Source organism: Myotis daubentonii, chromosome 10 (assembly GCF_963259705.1).
Source record: "Myotis daubentonii chromosome 10, mMyoDau2.1, whole genome shotgun sequence".
NCBI lineage: Eukaryota > Metazoa > Chordata > Mammalia > Chiroptera > Vespertilionidae > Myotis > Myotis daubentonii.
In genome coordinates, this window is record NC_081849.1 from 29,525,195 (window position 1) to 29,541,204 (window position 16,010).

General features: G+C 36.0%; 1 protein-coding gene across 5 annotated transcripts in view; it reads left to right on the forward strand.

Annotated features, from left to right (window-relative positions):
• The window catches only part of CHRM2 (cholinergic receptor muscarinic 2), a 136,737-nt gene that overhangs the window by 31,962 nt on the left and 88,765 nt on the right, over positions 1 to 16,010 (forward strand). For 2 of the 5 annotated variants that reach the window (XM_059711886.1, XM_059711888.1), the window contains exon 1: positions 4,748 to 4,826. The exons of 2 other annotated variants lie outside the window; for them this stretch is intronic. The gene's annotated coding sequence lies outside the window, so the exon portion shown is untranslated. Of the gene's footprint in view, positions 1 to 4,747; positions 4,827 to 4,847; positions 5,137 to 16,010 lie in introns of those variants that run through there. One more of the 5 variants, XM_059711887.1, reaches the window with a different exon arrangement.

The following is a 16,010-nucleotide window of genomic DNA, read 5'->3' on the forward strand; positions in this document are numbered from 1 at the left end:
CACCATGTCCTTCTACTCAGAACCTGAGAGCAGCCCAGTGTGAACCTTAGAGGCACTGGTGAAAGGGAAAAAAGGGACCCTTAAACCAGTCTAAGGACAGACCTAAACTTTTTCTGCCAAGTTTTCTTGCCTGTTTCTTAGCTATTCTACCCACTGCAATTACACAATGCCATAGAGACGGAAAACGGGCCTGGTTTTGCTTGGTCAGTGATAGTGAGCACATTGCCTTGATCGCCACGAAAACAGGGCCATGTTTGGAGCAGTCGCATCTGAATGGTTGTGACCTCACACCTGTTTTGGTTTGGAGTTCTCTCAGAAACAAGACCCTACTTCTGCTTGGGAAGTAAGTGCCAGGAGCTATATAGAGACAAGGAGACATGAAACAGGGAAGGGCAGGGAGCAAACAAAAGGTTTTCTATTAAACTGGGCACCTCAGAGGGTGACTAGAACTCAAACATGTAGAAAATTCTATGAAATGGTGCAATATCACAAGCCTCGTAATTATCTTGTTTGAGGATTGCAGGAGCTGGGGTACTACTATACCATTGGCTGAAATAATCACCATTTGAGGGCTGTTTCTAGGGGCTGGAGATTCCTGGGATATTTCCAGCTTTCACAAGAGGTGGGCAGAGCAGACTTCCGAGGTTCCTGAAATAGCTCTCAGACACAGAGAAGCCAAGCAGGCGTATGAAAGTTGGCAGGAGGACACTGGAAGACAGGAGAGTCATGGGTGGGTATGGAGGATGTCCATACATACCTCTAATCACAATAATATTTTGAGCCCTGATTAATAAATGTATACGTATTTATAAATTATATAGATGGTTGGGATATCATTTGATTAAGTATATAATAGCCTAAATGCACATTTGTTCAAGTACAAGATAAAAATAAATTCTTCCTGCAAACCAATAGGTTATCTTTCATCACCCCTGGACTGTAGGAACCCCCATACAGAGACCACTGCATTGGGAAAGTGAAAACATCTTTTCAAGACCCAAACAATTCTGAATTGCATATAGGACATAGAGCAGTGGCCCCTGGTTCTTGGAAAAGTGGAAAGGTACAGTGGGCTTGCATCTGTATTCAGGTGAAATGGAGTGAGGCAATTCAGTTGCTTGAATGGCAGGTTTCCAGTGTCACTGTGGTTTTGCTTTCTAGGCAGATATGAAAATAGACACCCTGATTACTGACCAACAGGGAAGAAAAGCCTGTATTTCTTCACCCACCAGATAGTTATGTAGCATCTATCACGGGCTGTGCTGGGGTGAACCAAACAGGCCAGCAGCAGCTGCTCACATGAGCCTGTAGGGTAGGGACACAAATGTCAATGGTCTTTAGATGTTAATGAACCCACTGTGGCCTTTCCCACCTGTCACTCTTCCTCCTTCTTTCCATTACTATTGTTAGGAACATACAGATGCTGTTTAATCCTGTCTGTGGTAAGGACACAACCCTTTCGCTTCTCGATCAGTTGCATTTATTAAAACAATGTTAAATTTTTCTTAAATGTGTAAGCTTTACAACTTACAAAGAACTTGCATGTACATTCTCTTATTCACAAAACTTATTATTTTCAAATATTACACGGAGAAGCATGAACTCGGGGGGTAAGTGACTTGCTAAGATGTTGCTGGTTGTAAATTGTTAAAGCCCCAAGGTGAGAGTGAAATCCAGGTTTTCTTCCACAAGAGTGTGTGCGCCTACCTCTAACTATGCTAAGCTAATGCATGGCCAGAGAGGAAGAACTGCCAGTGCATAATGGAATGGGATTCTTAAGTTAAACTAGATTAGATAAATGAAGAGCTGTCTTTAACACTTCAGCCTCCTCTTACCAGATCATTGTTCTTTCCACCTTCAACAGGCTTCGGGGTCCTTACTGCTCAATCAAAGCCTACTCTCGGATCAAAATATGAAAATAATTATTGACTATTAACACTCATACTATGAGCTTTCTTTTAAACTCAACTGTCTATCTGTCTTCATCTATCTGTTTTTGCAGCCAGCTGCTAGTAATTGATAATTAGAATTATTTTGAGAATTAATAATTTGTATACATTTCAGAAGAGTTTGGACTTAGCTAACACCTTCATAAGAGGTGAGCAGTTAACCTATTGTGTCTTCCAAAGGAATATACATTTTAATTTTTATGTCTCACTGAAAAATAATACACATAGCCCCAGTTAACATCTAAAAATCGGAAGCAAGTGGATTAAACTTATTTGTTTACTTATTTACTTATTTATTTGTTATAGTTATTATGCCATATTATCTTGGTTATATTAGTTTCAGGTATACAATATGGTGATTCAACATTTTTACAACTTACAATGTGATCATCCCACTAATCCTAATAAACCTCTGTCACCATGCAAACTTGTCACAATATTATTGGCTGGATTCCCCTTCATCTTTTCAGCCCCTCCTTATGGTAGTTAACCCTTTGGTCTCTGTGTCAATGAACCTGTTTTTGTTTTGTTTTGTTTATTTGTTTTGTTTTGTTTTTAGGTTCCATATGTAACTGAAACCATATAGTGTTTGTCTTTCTCTGAGTTTTTTCACTTAGCATAATACCCTATAGTCCATCCATGCTGCCCCAAATGGTAAGATTTCATTTTCTTTTCATTGTGTGTGTGTATGTGTGTGTGTATGTGTGTGCGTGCGTGTGTGTGTGCGTGTGCGGGTCAGCGCATAATTGTAAATAATGCTATAATAATTATGTGGGCTCATATATCTTTTTCAATTCATGTTTTTGTTGTTGTTGTTGTTGTTGTTGTTGTTGGATAAATACCCAGAAGTGGAATTGCTGGGTCATATGGTAGATTTATTTTTAGTTTTCTGAGGAATCTTTACACTGTTTTTCACAGTAGTTACACCAGTTTGCAGTCCCACCACAGTGCACAAGGGTTCCCATTTCTCCACTTCCTCGCCAACACGTTATTTGTTGACTTTGATGATAGCCATTCTGACAGGTGTGAGGTGATATCTCCTTGTGTCTGTGATTTGCATTTCCCTGGTGATAGTAATGCTGAGCATCTTTTCATATGTCTGTTGGCCATCTTTGGAGAAATGTTTTTCATGTCCTCTGCCCCTTTTTTATTAGTTGTTGTTCAATAGTGCCTTTTTACTTGTTTTCCTCTTTATTGTTGAAAGTATTACATAAGTCCCCCATTTTCACCCATTGACCTTTTCCAACCCGCCCCTGCCCCTCCCCCACAGGCCCTCACCAGTCCAATATCTGTGTCCACTGTATGCATACAAGTTCATTGGTTGATCTCTTCCCACCCACCCTCCCCTGTCTTCCTTCTGAGGTTCTACTGTCTGTTCATTCTTCTATGTCTCTGGGTCTATTTTAAAAAAATATATTTTATTGATTTCTTACAGAGAGGAAGGGAGAGGGATAGAGAGTTAGAAACATCGATGAGAGAGAAACATTGATCAGCTGCCTCCTGCACACCCCCTACTGAGGATGTGCCCGCAACCAAGGTACATGCCCTTGACCGGAATCGAACCTGGGACCCTTCAGTCTGCAGGCCAATGCTCTATCCACTGAGCCAAACTGGTTAGGGCTCTAGATCTATTTTTGTACATCAATTTATTTGTTCATTAGATTCCACATATATGTGAGATCACGTGATACTTTCTCTGACTGGCTTATTTCGCTTAAACATCTGTCCATTTTTTGATCAGATTGTTTAATTTTTTAATTGAGTTTTCTTACATATTTTGGATAGCAATACCTTATCAAATATCTTCTCCAATTCAGCAGGTTGTCTTTTGTTTTGTTGAAGGTTTCTTTTGCTGAGAAGCTTTTTAGTTTTAGGAAGTACCATTTGTTTATTTTTGTTTTCCTTGTTTAAAGGGACTATCCAAAAGTGTATTACTTAGACTGATAATCAAATCGTTTACTGCCTACATTTTCTTCTAGGAGTTTCATGGTTTCAGGTCAAATCCATTTTGAGTTTATTTTTTATATGGTATAAGAAAGTGGTCCAGTCCCCTCCCCCCTTTTTTTGCATGTATCTGCAGTTTTCCTAACACTATATGTTGCAGAGACTGTTATTTGTTCATTATATGTTCTTGCTTCCTTCGTATTAGATTCATTGACCATAGAAAGTGAGGGTCTATTTCTGAGGTCTCTCTGTTCCATTGATTCATGGGTCTGTTTTTGTGCTAGTACCTTATTGTTTTGATTATGGTAACTTCATAGTATGCTTTGAATCAGAGATCATGATGCATCCAACCACGTTTTTCTTTCTCAAGGTTGCTTTGCCTCTCTGTGACCTTTTGTTGTGACATGTGTTAAACACACTACTTTCTTGGTCCTTTGAACTCGTGCAGGCACTTGGTCTCCCTGCACCTTAGTCCAGCATAGGGACAGTGGCGATGTTTGTGGGAGATATAACTGCAGGGCTTTGGAGCAGCTGGTGTGCCCATCTGTGAGGAGCATAGGAACACAGAGGAGCAAGCAGAGCAAAAGTAGATTCCACAAATCCCAGGAAATGCAGCTCCAGGGGCACCAGGAACAGACTACAGTGAAGATGGAACAGCTTTAAGACAACCCTGAACGTAAAAGAGCAAATCGTAAACAAGTAGATCTTTGAAAGTTGGTTGCAGCCCAATCCTAGATCAGTTTTTACACAGGGCAATTAGCAGGTCATCCTTTCTTTGCTGTGTAAATATAGAAAACTTCAATCAAATATAGTAGTTGAACTTTGAAATTCTAAATTCCAAAGCAAGGTGCAAATATTTGGTCACCAAGTACAGTTTACTATATTTGTTATACAACAGCCACACTTTGGTACTTTCTGGATCTTCATGATAAGGTAGGCACAACCTGTAATTTCTTTCTAGTTTTCATGTTCATTTTTCTTTATCAAAGGTAAAATGTTCAGACCTGGGGTTAATCTGGAGTCTGGGAAACATACATCAGAGCCAGGAGCTTAAAAATGGGCCAGAAATGGAGAATGGACGGAGGAAATTCTAACAGAGAAGACGAAGGACAGAAACTGATTTGGGCTAGTGTAGACGTAGGTTGTGTGTTCTCCAGCCAACGATGGTGAAGAGGCGCTCCCCTCCCTTTATGGAGACCCTGCTGGTTTGGAAAGTTCATTGTTCGACACCATGGATCTCCAGGTGGGTCACGTTTTCAGATACACCAACCTGGAGGACTCCATGCTGTTGAGCTGTTCACAATCAGCGGACACTTCTAACCCCATCTTCCCAGGAATTAAGTCGGTATCTTCCATAATGTATATGCAAATCTTATTCTTAAAAAGAAAATTACTCTTTTTTTCTTTCAAAAATAAGGACAAACTTGTCATTTCTGCATCAAAATATATGTGTTTTTGTGAATATTATTAAAGCTGGTGTCACAATGTACACTATTAGGATGGAAATACTATAAAAAGATTTATCTTTGTAAAAGCGAATTAAAAATGACGGGTATAACTAAAATATTTATTTGTGGATTTTAGTTATGTATAGCAGGAGTTCTACTAATAGGTGAGTCTGTCATACAAAATCAATGCATTTTTTCTAAAATTTGAATTCATTTGGCTTAGTTGATATAAAAGTATATAATTCATAACTAATGAAAGAATGTTCCTTGCTTTGCAATATATACCTTTTTTTAATTTAACATCTTTTTGAATTGGGCTGATGTTTATATTGTTATAAAACTGTTAATATAGCTATATTACTGTTATAAAACAATAATAATGTTGAGGCAATCCCTCTTATTATAGTTTAACAGTAAATCTATTAGTTTGGGGTGTTTTTTTTTTTTTTACTACTAAGATGGGACTGGGGTTGATCTAAGGTAGGTGTTATATATGATATTAAAAATTGTCTTTTATCAAATATTTTGTTTTTATTTGCATTGGGATTTGTGTATGTAATATTCTTATTGGAACTGTTAGATGATGTATCAAATTTTAGTTTCCTTCTATTAACACATTTTCAAATTCAATGACTTTAATTGTCATGATATATTACTCTATTAAATATACTGTTGAATTCCATTTGCCAGTATTTTACTAAAGCTTTGTGCATTTACATTCATAACTGAGACTAATTTAAAATTTAAAAATGTTTTTTGAGTTTTATTTGGCTCATACTTATATCAGTAACACTGATTATATGAAATTAATTAGTGGTTTCCTCTTTTCCCTATGCTCTTGAAAAGTTTATAGAGCATGAGAATTATCAGTTCTTTAAATATTTGAATGACCCAGCACTTTTGGTAAAAAGCTCAAATTCTTTTCTATAAAGTTTTTATAAGTATAACATTTTTCTAAGTCATTTGATTATTCATATTTTATATACCCTCATTCATGAATTTTGGTAAATTATGAATTCCCTATTGATTATTTATTTAATGAAAATGCTTACAATTTTATCACATAATTGTACATATGATTCTGTTAAATTTAATTATTCTACAAATTGCTAATTTTCTTTTTCTAATTTTAGTTACATTTTTATCATGCAGTTTTGGTAAGCCTTACCAGAATTATGTGAATTTTAATAATTCTATTGCTTTTGATTTTATAATTTATTACTCATTTTTTTGTAGTTATGTCTTCCTAATTTAATGGGGATTTTTGTTTCCTTTCTTTTTGTAATTTCTTGAGTTAAATGCTAAGCTCTTTTTTAAAAAATCCTTCTTATTTGGTATTGAGATCATTTGTAACTATGAATTTGGCTCTAGTAATTGCTTTGGTTTCATCTAAAATTTTAAAATATAGCATGGTTAATAAGAACCTGGGCCTAGAATGAAGCAGGCTTGGGTTTGATTTCTGCACATATTGTGAAAGGAACTCCAACTCATAGTATCCACTTGTAATTTATAGTAAAATTACTTACCTTATATGCTTTGCAAGATTAAAAGAAATAATATACTTGTAAGGATATAGTACAATGACAGAAAAATCAAATGTTCAACAAATAATAGTATTTGTTGATAATTATAGTTTGTTTTTTCTCTTAACCCAATGATCACTTTACTTTTTAAGATCTAAAGTGCTATACATTTATTGGGTTTGTTCTTGTTTAAAATTTTCTTATAAATTTCAAATTTTATTGCATTTTGGCCAGAAATGTGGCCATACAATTGTATTTTTTTTAAATTGTCTCACTTTTTTAGTTTTTTAATTATTTGGATAATTGAAAAAAAGATTCTATTCTTTACTGAAGAGGGCCAGTTACACACACACACACACACACACACACACACACACACACACACACACGTTTCATATATATTCATTCCCTATATTGATTATATTATAATTTCCTTTTTTTTCTTTTTCTTTTTTTTTTTTACTACCTGATCTGTTGCTGTATTTGTGTGTTGTTGTTTTTTTCACCTATTGTGTTTTGGTCAAATTCTAATAGTTTTTTAAAAACACATTTTGAATTTTATACATAATTAATTATTACTATTCTGTTTAAAATGTTTTGCTGGTAATTCTAATTTTTATGAAACTCACGGTGCTCCCTTTTATTTCTTCTCTTTTACTTTATCTGAGAATTGTTTGCTACACTTTTATTTTTAATTATTTTGTGCCATTTGTTCAGTCAGTATTTTAAAAATATATAATTGGATTTTATTTCTTTATTTTTTGATACTTGAGTATTCACTTTTATTTATTTATTTATTTTTTAAAATATATTTTATTGAGTTTTTACAGAGAGGAAAGGAGAGAGATAGAGAGTCAGAAACATCGATGAGAGAGAAACATCGACCAGCTGCCTCCTGCACACTCCCCACTGGGGATGTGCCCGCAACCCAGGTACATGCCCTTGACCGGAATCGAACCTGGGACCTTTCAGTCCGCAGGCCGACGCTCCATCCACTGAGCCAAACCGGTTTCAGCGAGTATTCACTTTTAAATGTGAGATTTAGTCATCTCATATTTTCTTTTCTCTCAATTTTCTATTTTCATTTGATACTTTATGTTTCATTTTTTCTTCATCTTTTACTTTATGAACTATCTCTCTCAAATAGTGATTTGGAGAATATATTTAAATTCGCTTTTAGTTTTTAAATTTAAATTCGCTTTTAATTTTACTTTGAAAAGCTATATTTTATCATTATTTTATAGTAATTACCAAAGCTAAGAATAAGATGTACTACTTTTTTGAATTAGCATTTGCTTATTTCATAGTTTTAGATCTTTTTTGATGTAACATATGTAACATGAGGATAAATTTTAGAGTGAAATCACTGCTATTAAATTTTTGTATTTTCATCATGTATGACTATACATTTGTACATTTTTTCTTCCATTTCAATATTCTCAGTTTCTTTGTACTGTATAACCCCTCCTTTGCTACCTCTTGTTTCACCAGTTTCTGTGATTACAAGGCCTTGTATAGCAGGATCTCGCCATTTCAAAATTCTTTGTTCTGATTCATTCTCTTGCGAATACTTAATTTTGTTTTAATGAACTTAATGTTTCTTGAGCCAATACACAGGCATGTTTCTAACTATTCTTATTTTCACTTTATTTAATGATACAGAAGGTGTCAACATTTATGGGGAGAGAAAGAAGAACATCATAAAAACACGCTTGTCATAGGCAGTATTGCTTTCTAACACATATACAGCAAGCACACTTCTATTTCTTAGAGCATATATTCTTTCTTTTTGGTAGAGATAATAATAAAAAACATTTACTGGTTACTATGTACCAGGGCTAAGCCTTTTAAAAGATTCCTTTATTTAGTCTTTATTACAATTCCATAAGGTACATAAAAATCTTATGACCACTTTATAAATGAGAAAACTCAGGCAAAGAGTGCGCACATAACTTACTCAAGGTCACACAGCTTATAAATGTTGGTCCTAGAATGTGAATACAAAAAAATTGAGCTGTAGAATTCAGGTTTATCATTGTGCTAAATTGCATCCTAAGAAGAACTATATGTATATCTATGCACATACATATATGTAGAAAAAACACATTCTTGAAACCCATGCTCTTCAAGCATTGTCTATATCTCATTCACAAACCTACCTGAGTGTACAGCGTTAGGTACACTCTCTTCTTCAATTCACACATATTTATACCTTTTTATGACATAGATGTCCTTCATTTGCACAAATATGCACGGATAAGCAACCATTTTCTTTTCAGAGAAGCACTGACTTTAAATTTTTTAAAAATATGTTTTTGTTGATTTTTAGAGAGAGAGGAAGAGGGACATAGAGATAGAAAGACTGATGAGAGAGAAACATCATCGATCACCTGCTCCTGCACAACTCCTACTGGGGATCGAGCCTGAAATCTGGGAATTGAACCTGTGACCTCTCTTGGTTTATGGGTTGACGCTCAATCAATGAGTCATACCAGTCATACTCAATCAATGAGTTGGGCAAAGAAGCACTGACTTTAATATTGTGAAATCATTTTGTACAAGGTCATTTGCAGAGTATAACCAACAATGGGTAAAAGAAGTGTTATTGGTAGAATAAAATTTTCCTCCAAGATAAAATTGCACATGTGCGCGCGTGCACACACACACACACACACACACACACACACACAGCAAGAGCCATTTATATAGTTGGGTGAATAATGGTAAGTGTGATTTTTAGCCAAGTTAAGGGGTTGGGTTGGGGCTAGGGGAGAAGGTACGTAAGAAAGAGCAAAGACAACATTGCATTCAGATTATTTAGGTAATTCAAGCTGACAGAGAACTGCATCTCTAATCATGTTGTTCTCACTATTTAAAATACTGCTCAATTCTCTATACAGTGTCATAACTTTATAAATACTGAGCAGATATTAATTAGCTATGATTTTGATTAGTATAGTAAACAAATACATATTGATTCTTTCAGTAACATTCTATGTCCCCATAACTTTAATGCTGCCTTATTTCCAGGGAGTTTGAATTGATGCCGGAGTCCAACCCCAGCAGGTCCAGGGGTTCCCAAAGGCGTAGACGGAGTCGGCGAAGAAGGAAGGACACGGAGACAGTGTTCAGTTGATCAGCAGCCTAGCCAGGATCTCCAGCCAGGATCTCCAGCCAAGTTCTGGTCTGGATCTCCAGAGAGGTTCTGCTTAGGATCTCCAGCGAAGTTCTGGTTAGGATCTCCAGCCAGGTTCTGTCCAGGTTCTCCAGCCAGGTTCAGTCACCAGGTTCTAGTCAGGTTCTCTTGCCATGTTCTATAATCAGGTTCAGTCCAGGATCTTTTGCCATGTTCTCTCGCTAGGTTCTGTCTCTAGGTTCTGTTGCCAGTTTCTGTCCAGGATCTTTTGCCATGTTCTCTCCAGCGAAGTTCTTCTGTCTATAGGTTCTGTGTAGGTTCTGTCTTCTAAGTTCTGTGTTCTAAGTTCTGTCTCTTTCTGTCTTGTTACATCTGTATTTATACCAGTTGATTCAATCCTATCAATCTCTATTACAAAGGTTAGGGCATTTCTTATCTCCATTCCAGGGAGTAAAGATTATGTAGCTTAAGCATGATTGTTCGTAGTTAAAGTGATTAATTACCCGCCTGGCACTTAGTTGAGGGGTTTTATTCCCTCCCTAACTTCAGGGGAAAATCCCTACCTGGGGAAACAACCTTTCTCAGAGAGGAGACCTTGGTTAAAACACATAGTGCCAGGAAGGTGAGCAAACATTTCAAGAACAGCATGCCATACATGCCAGGTCCCTTGAAACAGCAAGGATGGACCGGCTCCCGGCAAATTGAAGCCACGTAATTATCTATAATAAAAGGGTAATATGCTAATTGGACTGGACGTCATTCCTGACCTCATTCCAGACATCCTTTCGGACAAAGCTGGGGCCGGAGGGAAGCCCGGGTCCCGTGTGCCTGGCAGCGGCTGGAGCAAAGCTCGGGTCCTGGGTGCCAGAGGGGAGCTGGTGCCAGCAGCCAGGGGAAGGAAGGCCTACTCTTGCATGAATTTTGTGCATCGGACCTCTAGTTGTTGCAATAAGATAGATCCTCCGACAGAATTTTGAATCCTTTTCTAGAACTATAAGGTCCTTATATGAAAGCACCAAAAGATCTATTGGCTTTGCTACTACACCTGTCACCTTTGTGAGATGTGAAGTCTGCAAATCTCTTTTCATCCCTGAGATTTCCAGAATAAAGCCTTCTGTGTTTACTAAGGGAGAACATAAAAAGGAATGTGATTGGAGGTGTGTTGATACTTGTGCACGGCTTGACCTGCCATCACCCCTTCTCTCTCACTCCTCAACAGCAGGTTGCAATCTTTGAAAACTTGAATCCTTAATTCTGCCTTTTGATTTTTGTTGCTATTTTTCAGTGTTATTGATGTTTTGTTAGTGATGAGTAGTTCATAACTCCTGCCCATTGGTATAATTCTTAGGTTATGTTATTTAAAATTAAGTGGTGTGTGTGTGTGTGTGTGTGTGTGTGTGTGTGTGTGTGTGTGAGAGAGAGAGAGAGAGACAGAGACAGAGACAGAGACAAAGAGAGACAGAGAGAGACAGAGAGGATGCTCAATTAAATCATTCAAATTATAGTCATTCAGTTGTCATTCCAAATTGTGTGTTTTTAATTTAGTTTTTGCCTAGTAATTTAGTTGTTTCGATAAACAGATTCTATACCTGATCAGTGGGGCTAATCATGGTTTCTGTAACTTCCAGAGAAAACTAACCATTTCTGGCCAATCCCATCCAAACAGCCTTAGTTAAAGAAAAACAGAACCAACAACCTCACTGTAAAGTGATGCTAAATTACTCATTTGTAAAGAAAATGGTTTTATTCAGCAAACAAAATGTTGGGTTCCAGCAATGATATGGATTAAAAATTAATGTTTTGTCACTTCATATAACTAGCATCATAGTTAAACATGCAATACCTAGTAATATATATAATATACATCTTAAGTTAATAGCTTCCTAAATATAACAACAGCAAAGTTATCAACAAAAAAGCAAAGGTAGCATTAATTAGTATTTACTGTACATTTCGTATTTGCCCAAGTATTCCACGTGTACAACCACTCTGGAAATTAGATGCCATTATTTTCCCCCAATTTACATTTAGGGAAGCTAAGGATCACAGTACTTATTAAGTAATTTGTCCAATGTCATACAACTAGTTTCTGGCAGGGTTGGGACCCAAAGCCATTTTCCTCCCCTCCATACTGTGCTGAGGCTCATTTATTTGGACCCCAGGCTATATCTAGTTTGAAGGAAGGAGGGCGTTACAAATGTGGTTACAAATAACACAGTCACTAATTACAACCTAGATATAAAATGTCTCAGTTCAATCAATTTCCATTTTATAACCCAGTTCATGTACTGAGTTTTCTTATCCTTTTTATGCAATATTTATGATTCAAGTGAATCTGCAATGTATACATATATATTCTCCTCTGTACATATGACATTCTTATAAATATGGATTAGCACAAGTCTGAAACAGCTTTTTAGATATTTTCTGAAAAGGGGTACTGCTTTTTCAGTAGATTCAATTGAAATTTCAAATGACTACCCATAAAATTCTTCATATCTTTTTCACACATTACAACCATATTAAACACCTATCCCTATAGACAATAGTTTTTAAAAATAAAATAAGTGGAGAATAATGGGCTAATGATGATTTCCCATTTTCTTTATATTAATTGCTTTGTTACAATTTTGTCTTTGCAATAAAAATGTGATTAAAATCTAGATCTTAATTTTTATACTTTCCCATCAGAAGCTTTTTATAGGAAGAGGAATTTTTTAATATCGGGAAAAAGATAATTAAATGTTTCTGACCCCTCCTCCCTCAGTAACATTATGGTGGTGGTGTTTTTTTTTAACCGAGATATGCTTAAATATTTATTTCTTTAATATTTGATGTTGTCAAAGAATAAAATAGTTGTTGTTTGACTTCTTTCCTCCTTTTAAATATATTTAATTGAACAAATATCTATTAAATACACACCATAAGTTATTTTAGATTCCCTGTTGTGTTTCCATCAATTTTTGGCATGTTTTACAAGTAATCTATTGACAATAATAATTAAGGGGCAAAAGTATGTAAATGGTTTCCTTCCTTAGCAAGTTAGAGCAGGTCACTTGCAATTGAATGTACTCTGTTGATTGAAAGAAAAGAACTGGAATTATATATTTATTGCTTGTTAATCTGAGAGTTTGCCCAAGGGAATGTCTCTTCAGGGACCCAGGCATATCATAGTAGGAAAAGCAGTATTGCTTCGAGAGCTACAAAGTAATAAATCCTGCTTCTTGTCCTGACAGAACACAGACCCCATGGTCTCCTCCCATCCTTCCAATGCACTCTCTTAGCCACATGTAGCCGTGCCCTCATTCTCTGCGGGCAGGAAGAACTCTTAAGTATGTATAGGTAGAAGGTCTCCACTTGCTCATCAATGAGCAGCAAAGCCAAGACTGGAGCCCAACACTTCTAACTCTTGGAATAGCTTATTAGGTGGTAAAAACTTTACCATCTAAAGTATTGCTATTTTTAATGAGAAATAGCACTAGAGTCTACATTATCCCATGGAAATATCATGTCACTGTACTTCTAAAAAGACAAAAGGTAAATATTTGGCATTGCTACCAAGAAGCTGCTAATTGACTTTAAATAAATTTAATATCAACATACATAACATGAATTTATCTATGGCTGAGTTGTGTCCTCTATAAAATTGGGTAATAAGGATATCTATCATATCTGATGGCTGGGCAGGATAAGTGAGAAAGTCTGCCAAATAGCTCGCTGTGATGCTTGGCACACAATGAGCGTCAATAAGCACTACAATGTTGTTGCTATTATACTTTTATTTATCTTATGACCATTATGTACAAAAGAAGAGTAGGGGGAACCTACAATGCATGTGAACAACCAACTTAAAATATTAATTTATAATAAATAAATTTATAATTAATACATTTGAATACATTAAGCTCATGATGAAATAAGTTAACTTCATGAGTATTCAGTATCCATTCAAATACTTTCATGAGATAAAATGAACTTTTCTGTTAATTTACATGATACATGTTTTTGAGCACCTTCTTCATGACTGACATTTTTCTTATTGAAAGATCTAGAATGAAAATATGATAAATTATGGATTACTTTATTTATTATTCAAGATGGAAGATTATGTTTTCTATTTCTACCAGGAATTGTTTAAAGGAATTATTTTTCAGAAGAAAAAAAAGTATTTAGACATCTTTTGGAAGTAATGTCAGTTCCTCAAGGAGGTCTCTAGAGCACATTTGTCAGTTTTTGAGGAGATTTTCCTTCTTAGCTTCTGCCCACAGCAAACAGAGCTGAGCTGTCTCTGCCCTCCGAGACTGGAGGCCTCGTAACCAACTACTGGTTCTGATGCGTACTAAGTACCCATCACTTTAGTGACATTTAATTTTCAAAACAATACTATGAGACAGTATTATTTTTTAAAGATAATGAAGCTGAAAAACAAAGAAATGACAAGACATGCAGATGGCAGATCTGGGATTCTGAATGCAAATGCCTTTCTTTTCCCATTACAGTTAACTGTCCCCTTTCAGCTTATTTTCCAAAACTCCTTTCTGAAAGCAGGAACTTTATCTATCTGGATTGGTAGCACGTTGTGCCAAGAACAGTGCTGTTACCATATGGTCAATCATTTATGTAATTTTAATGTATAGAATGAAAAGTCTGGATCTTATAGCTGGATAATACTGGTAAAACCTGACTTTAACTCCTTTTTTTCTCATGACTGACTCAATCTACTATCTTATACCAGAATCCCAAAAATTCATATGCAATTGCTTATCCCTCCTTCCTTTTAGTTCATTATTGTTCCAATTATTCATCCCTTTTCCTGGTTCATGCAATTTTTCTCAATTGATTACACAATCACTGAATTAGCAACCTCAGAATGAGCTACCCTCCAGTTGATTGCAAAGGATTCACACAAAGAAAGGATAAAACAAGTGGAAGAAAACAATTAGAGCTTTCATTAGTTATTGCATATTGTAGTGATTGGTAAAGAATAAACACTGTCACCCTGATTCTTTCAGAAAGACAGAACAGGGCTCTTTGGAAGGTGCTAGAGAGCTTTCTCCATGGGTCCCCATTCAAATGCCTCCACCTCCCCCACTTCTGAAAGGAGGATCATGTAGGAGCAGCCCACGAGAGGTATTAGAATAAGCCCCTTTAAAACACATAAGGAAAACAAGACACAATTATACCAAAGATGCTGTTGGCTGCTCAACTGCTACCTTGATAGATATTGAATAGCTCTAATAAGCAGTGGGATTTTGAGCCTCCGTTTCCTCAACTGTAAAATACAAATATTAATAAAATCTATCTTATCGCTCACATAGAACTATTATAGGGGAACAAATGAGATAATGCAAATGATAGGTTTGGGGAAGTGTAAGTTATATCCGAATATTTGTTAGTAGAATGAAGTTGACTGTGCTGAGTAAAGGACACATTAAGTCCTTGGGTACTTTTTAGGGCTTTTAGATGGCTGTTTGTATCTTTCTGGAATAGAAAGGATTGAGATCCTAAGTGATATCGGAGAGGGGTGGATTAATGCACCCACCAAAGTGTCCTCTCTATATCCAGAGTATGACTTGTGACCTTTTAAGAGTTACAGACTTCTACCATAATGCTCAAGTCATCCCTGTAAGAAATGTACATTGGGAGAAAAGAGATGTATTTGGGAAGAGAGATGCATAGCTACTGCCAGGCTCATTTTGATGATTCAGGGAAAGCAAAATACAAGGAGAAATGCCTCAGTAAAGTAATACTACTTGCTTAAAGTCACCAAGTACATCCATGCATCATCGATCTCAGGTTCAGCGGGATTAATTAATTAAGGCTGTGCATGCACACCGTAAGATTAATTTACTGAATAATTCACTAAGAAAAGTCTGTTCAATTGTAAAGTGTGAAGACTATAATGAATCATCGACGTGACTAATTTACCTTCCCTGTATTGAGTGATAGGTTTTAAATTGAAGTGATCAGTAATTTGGGCATATTGATCCAACTCCAAGTCCCCTATATT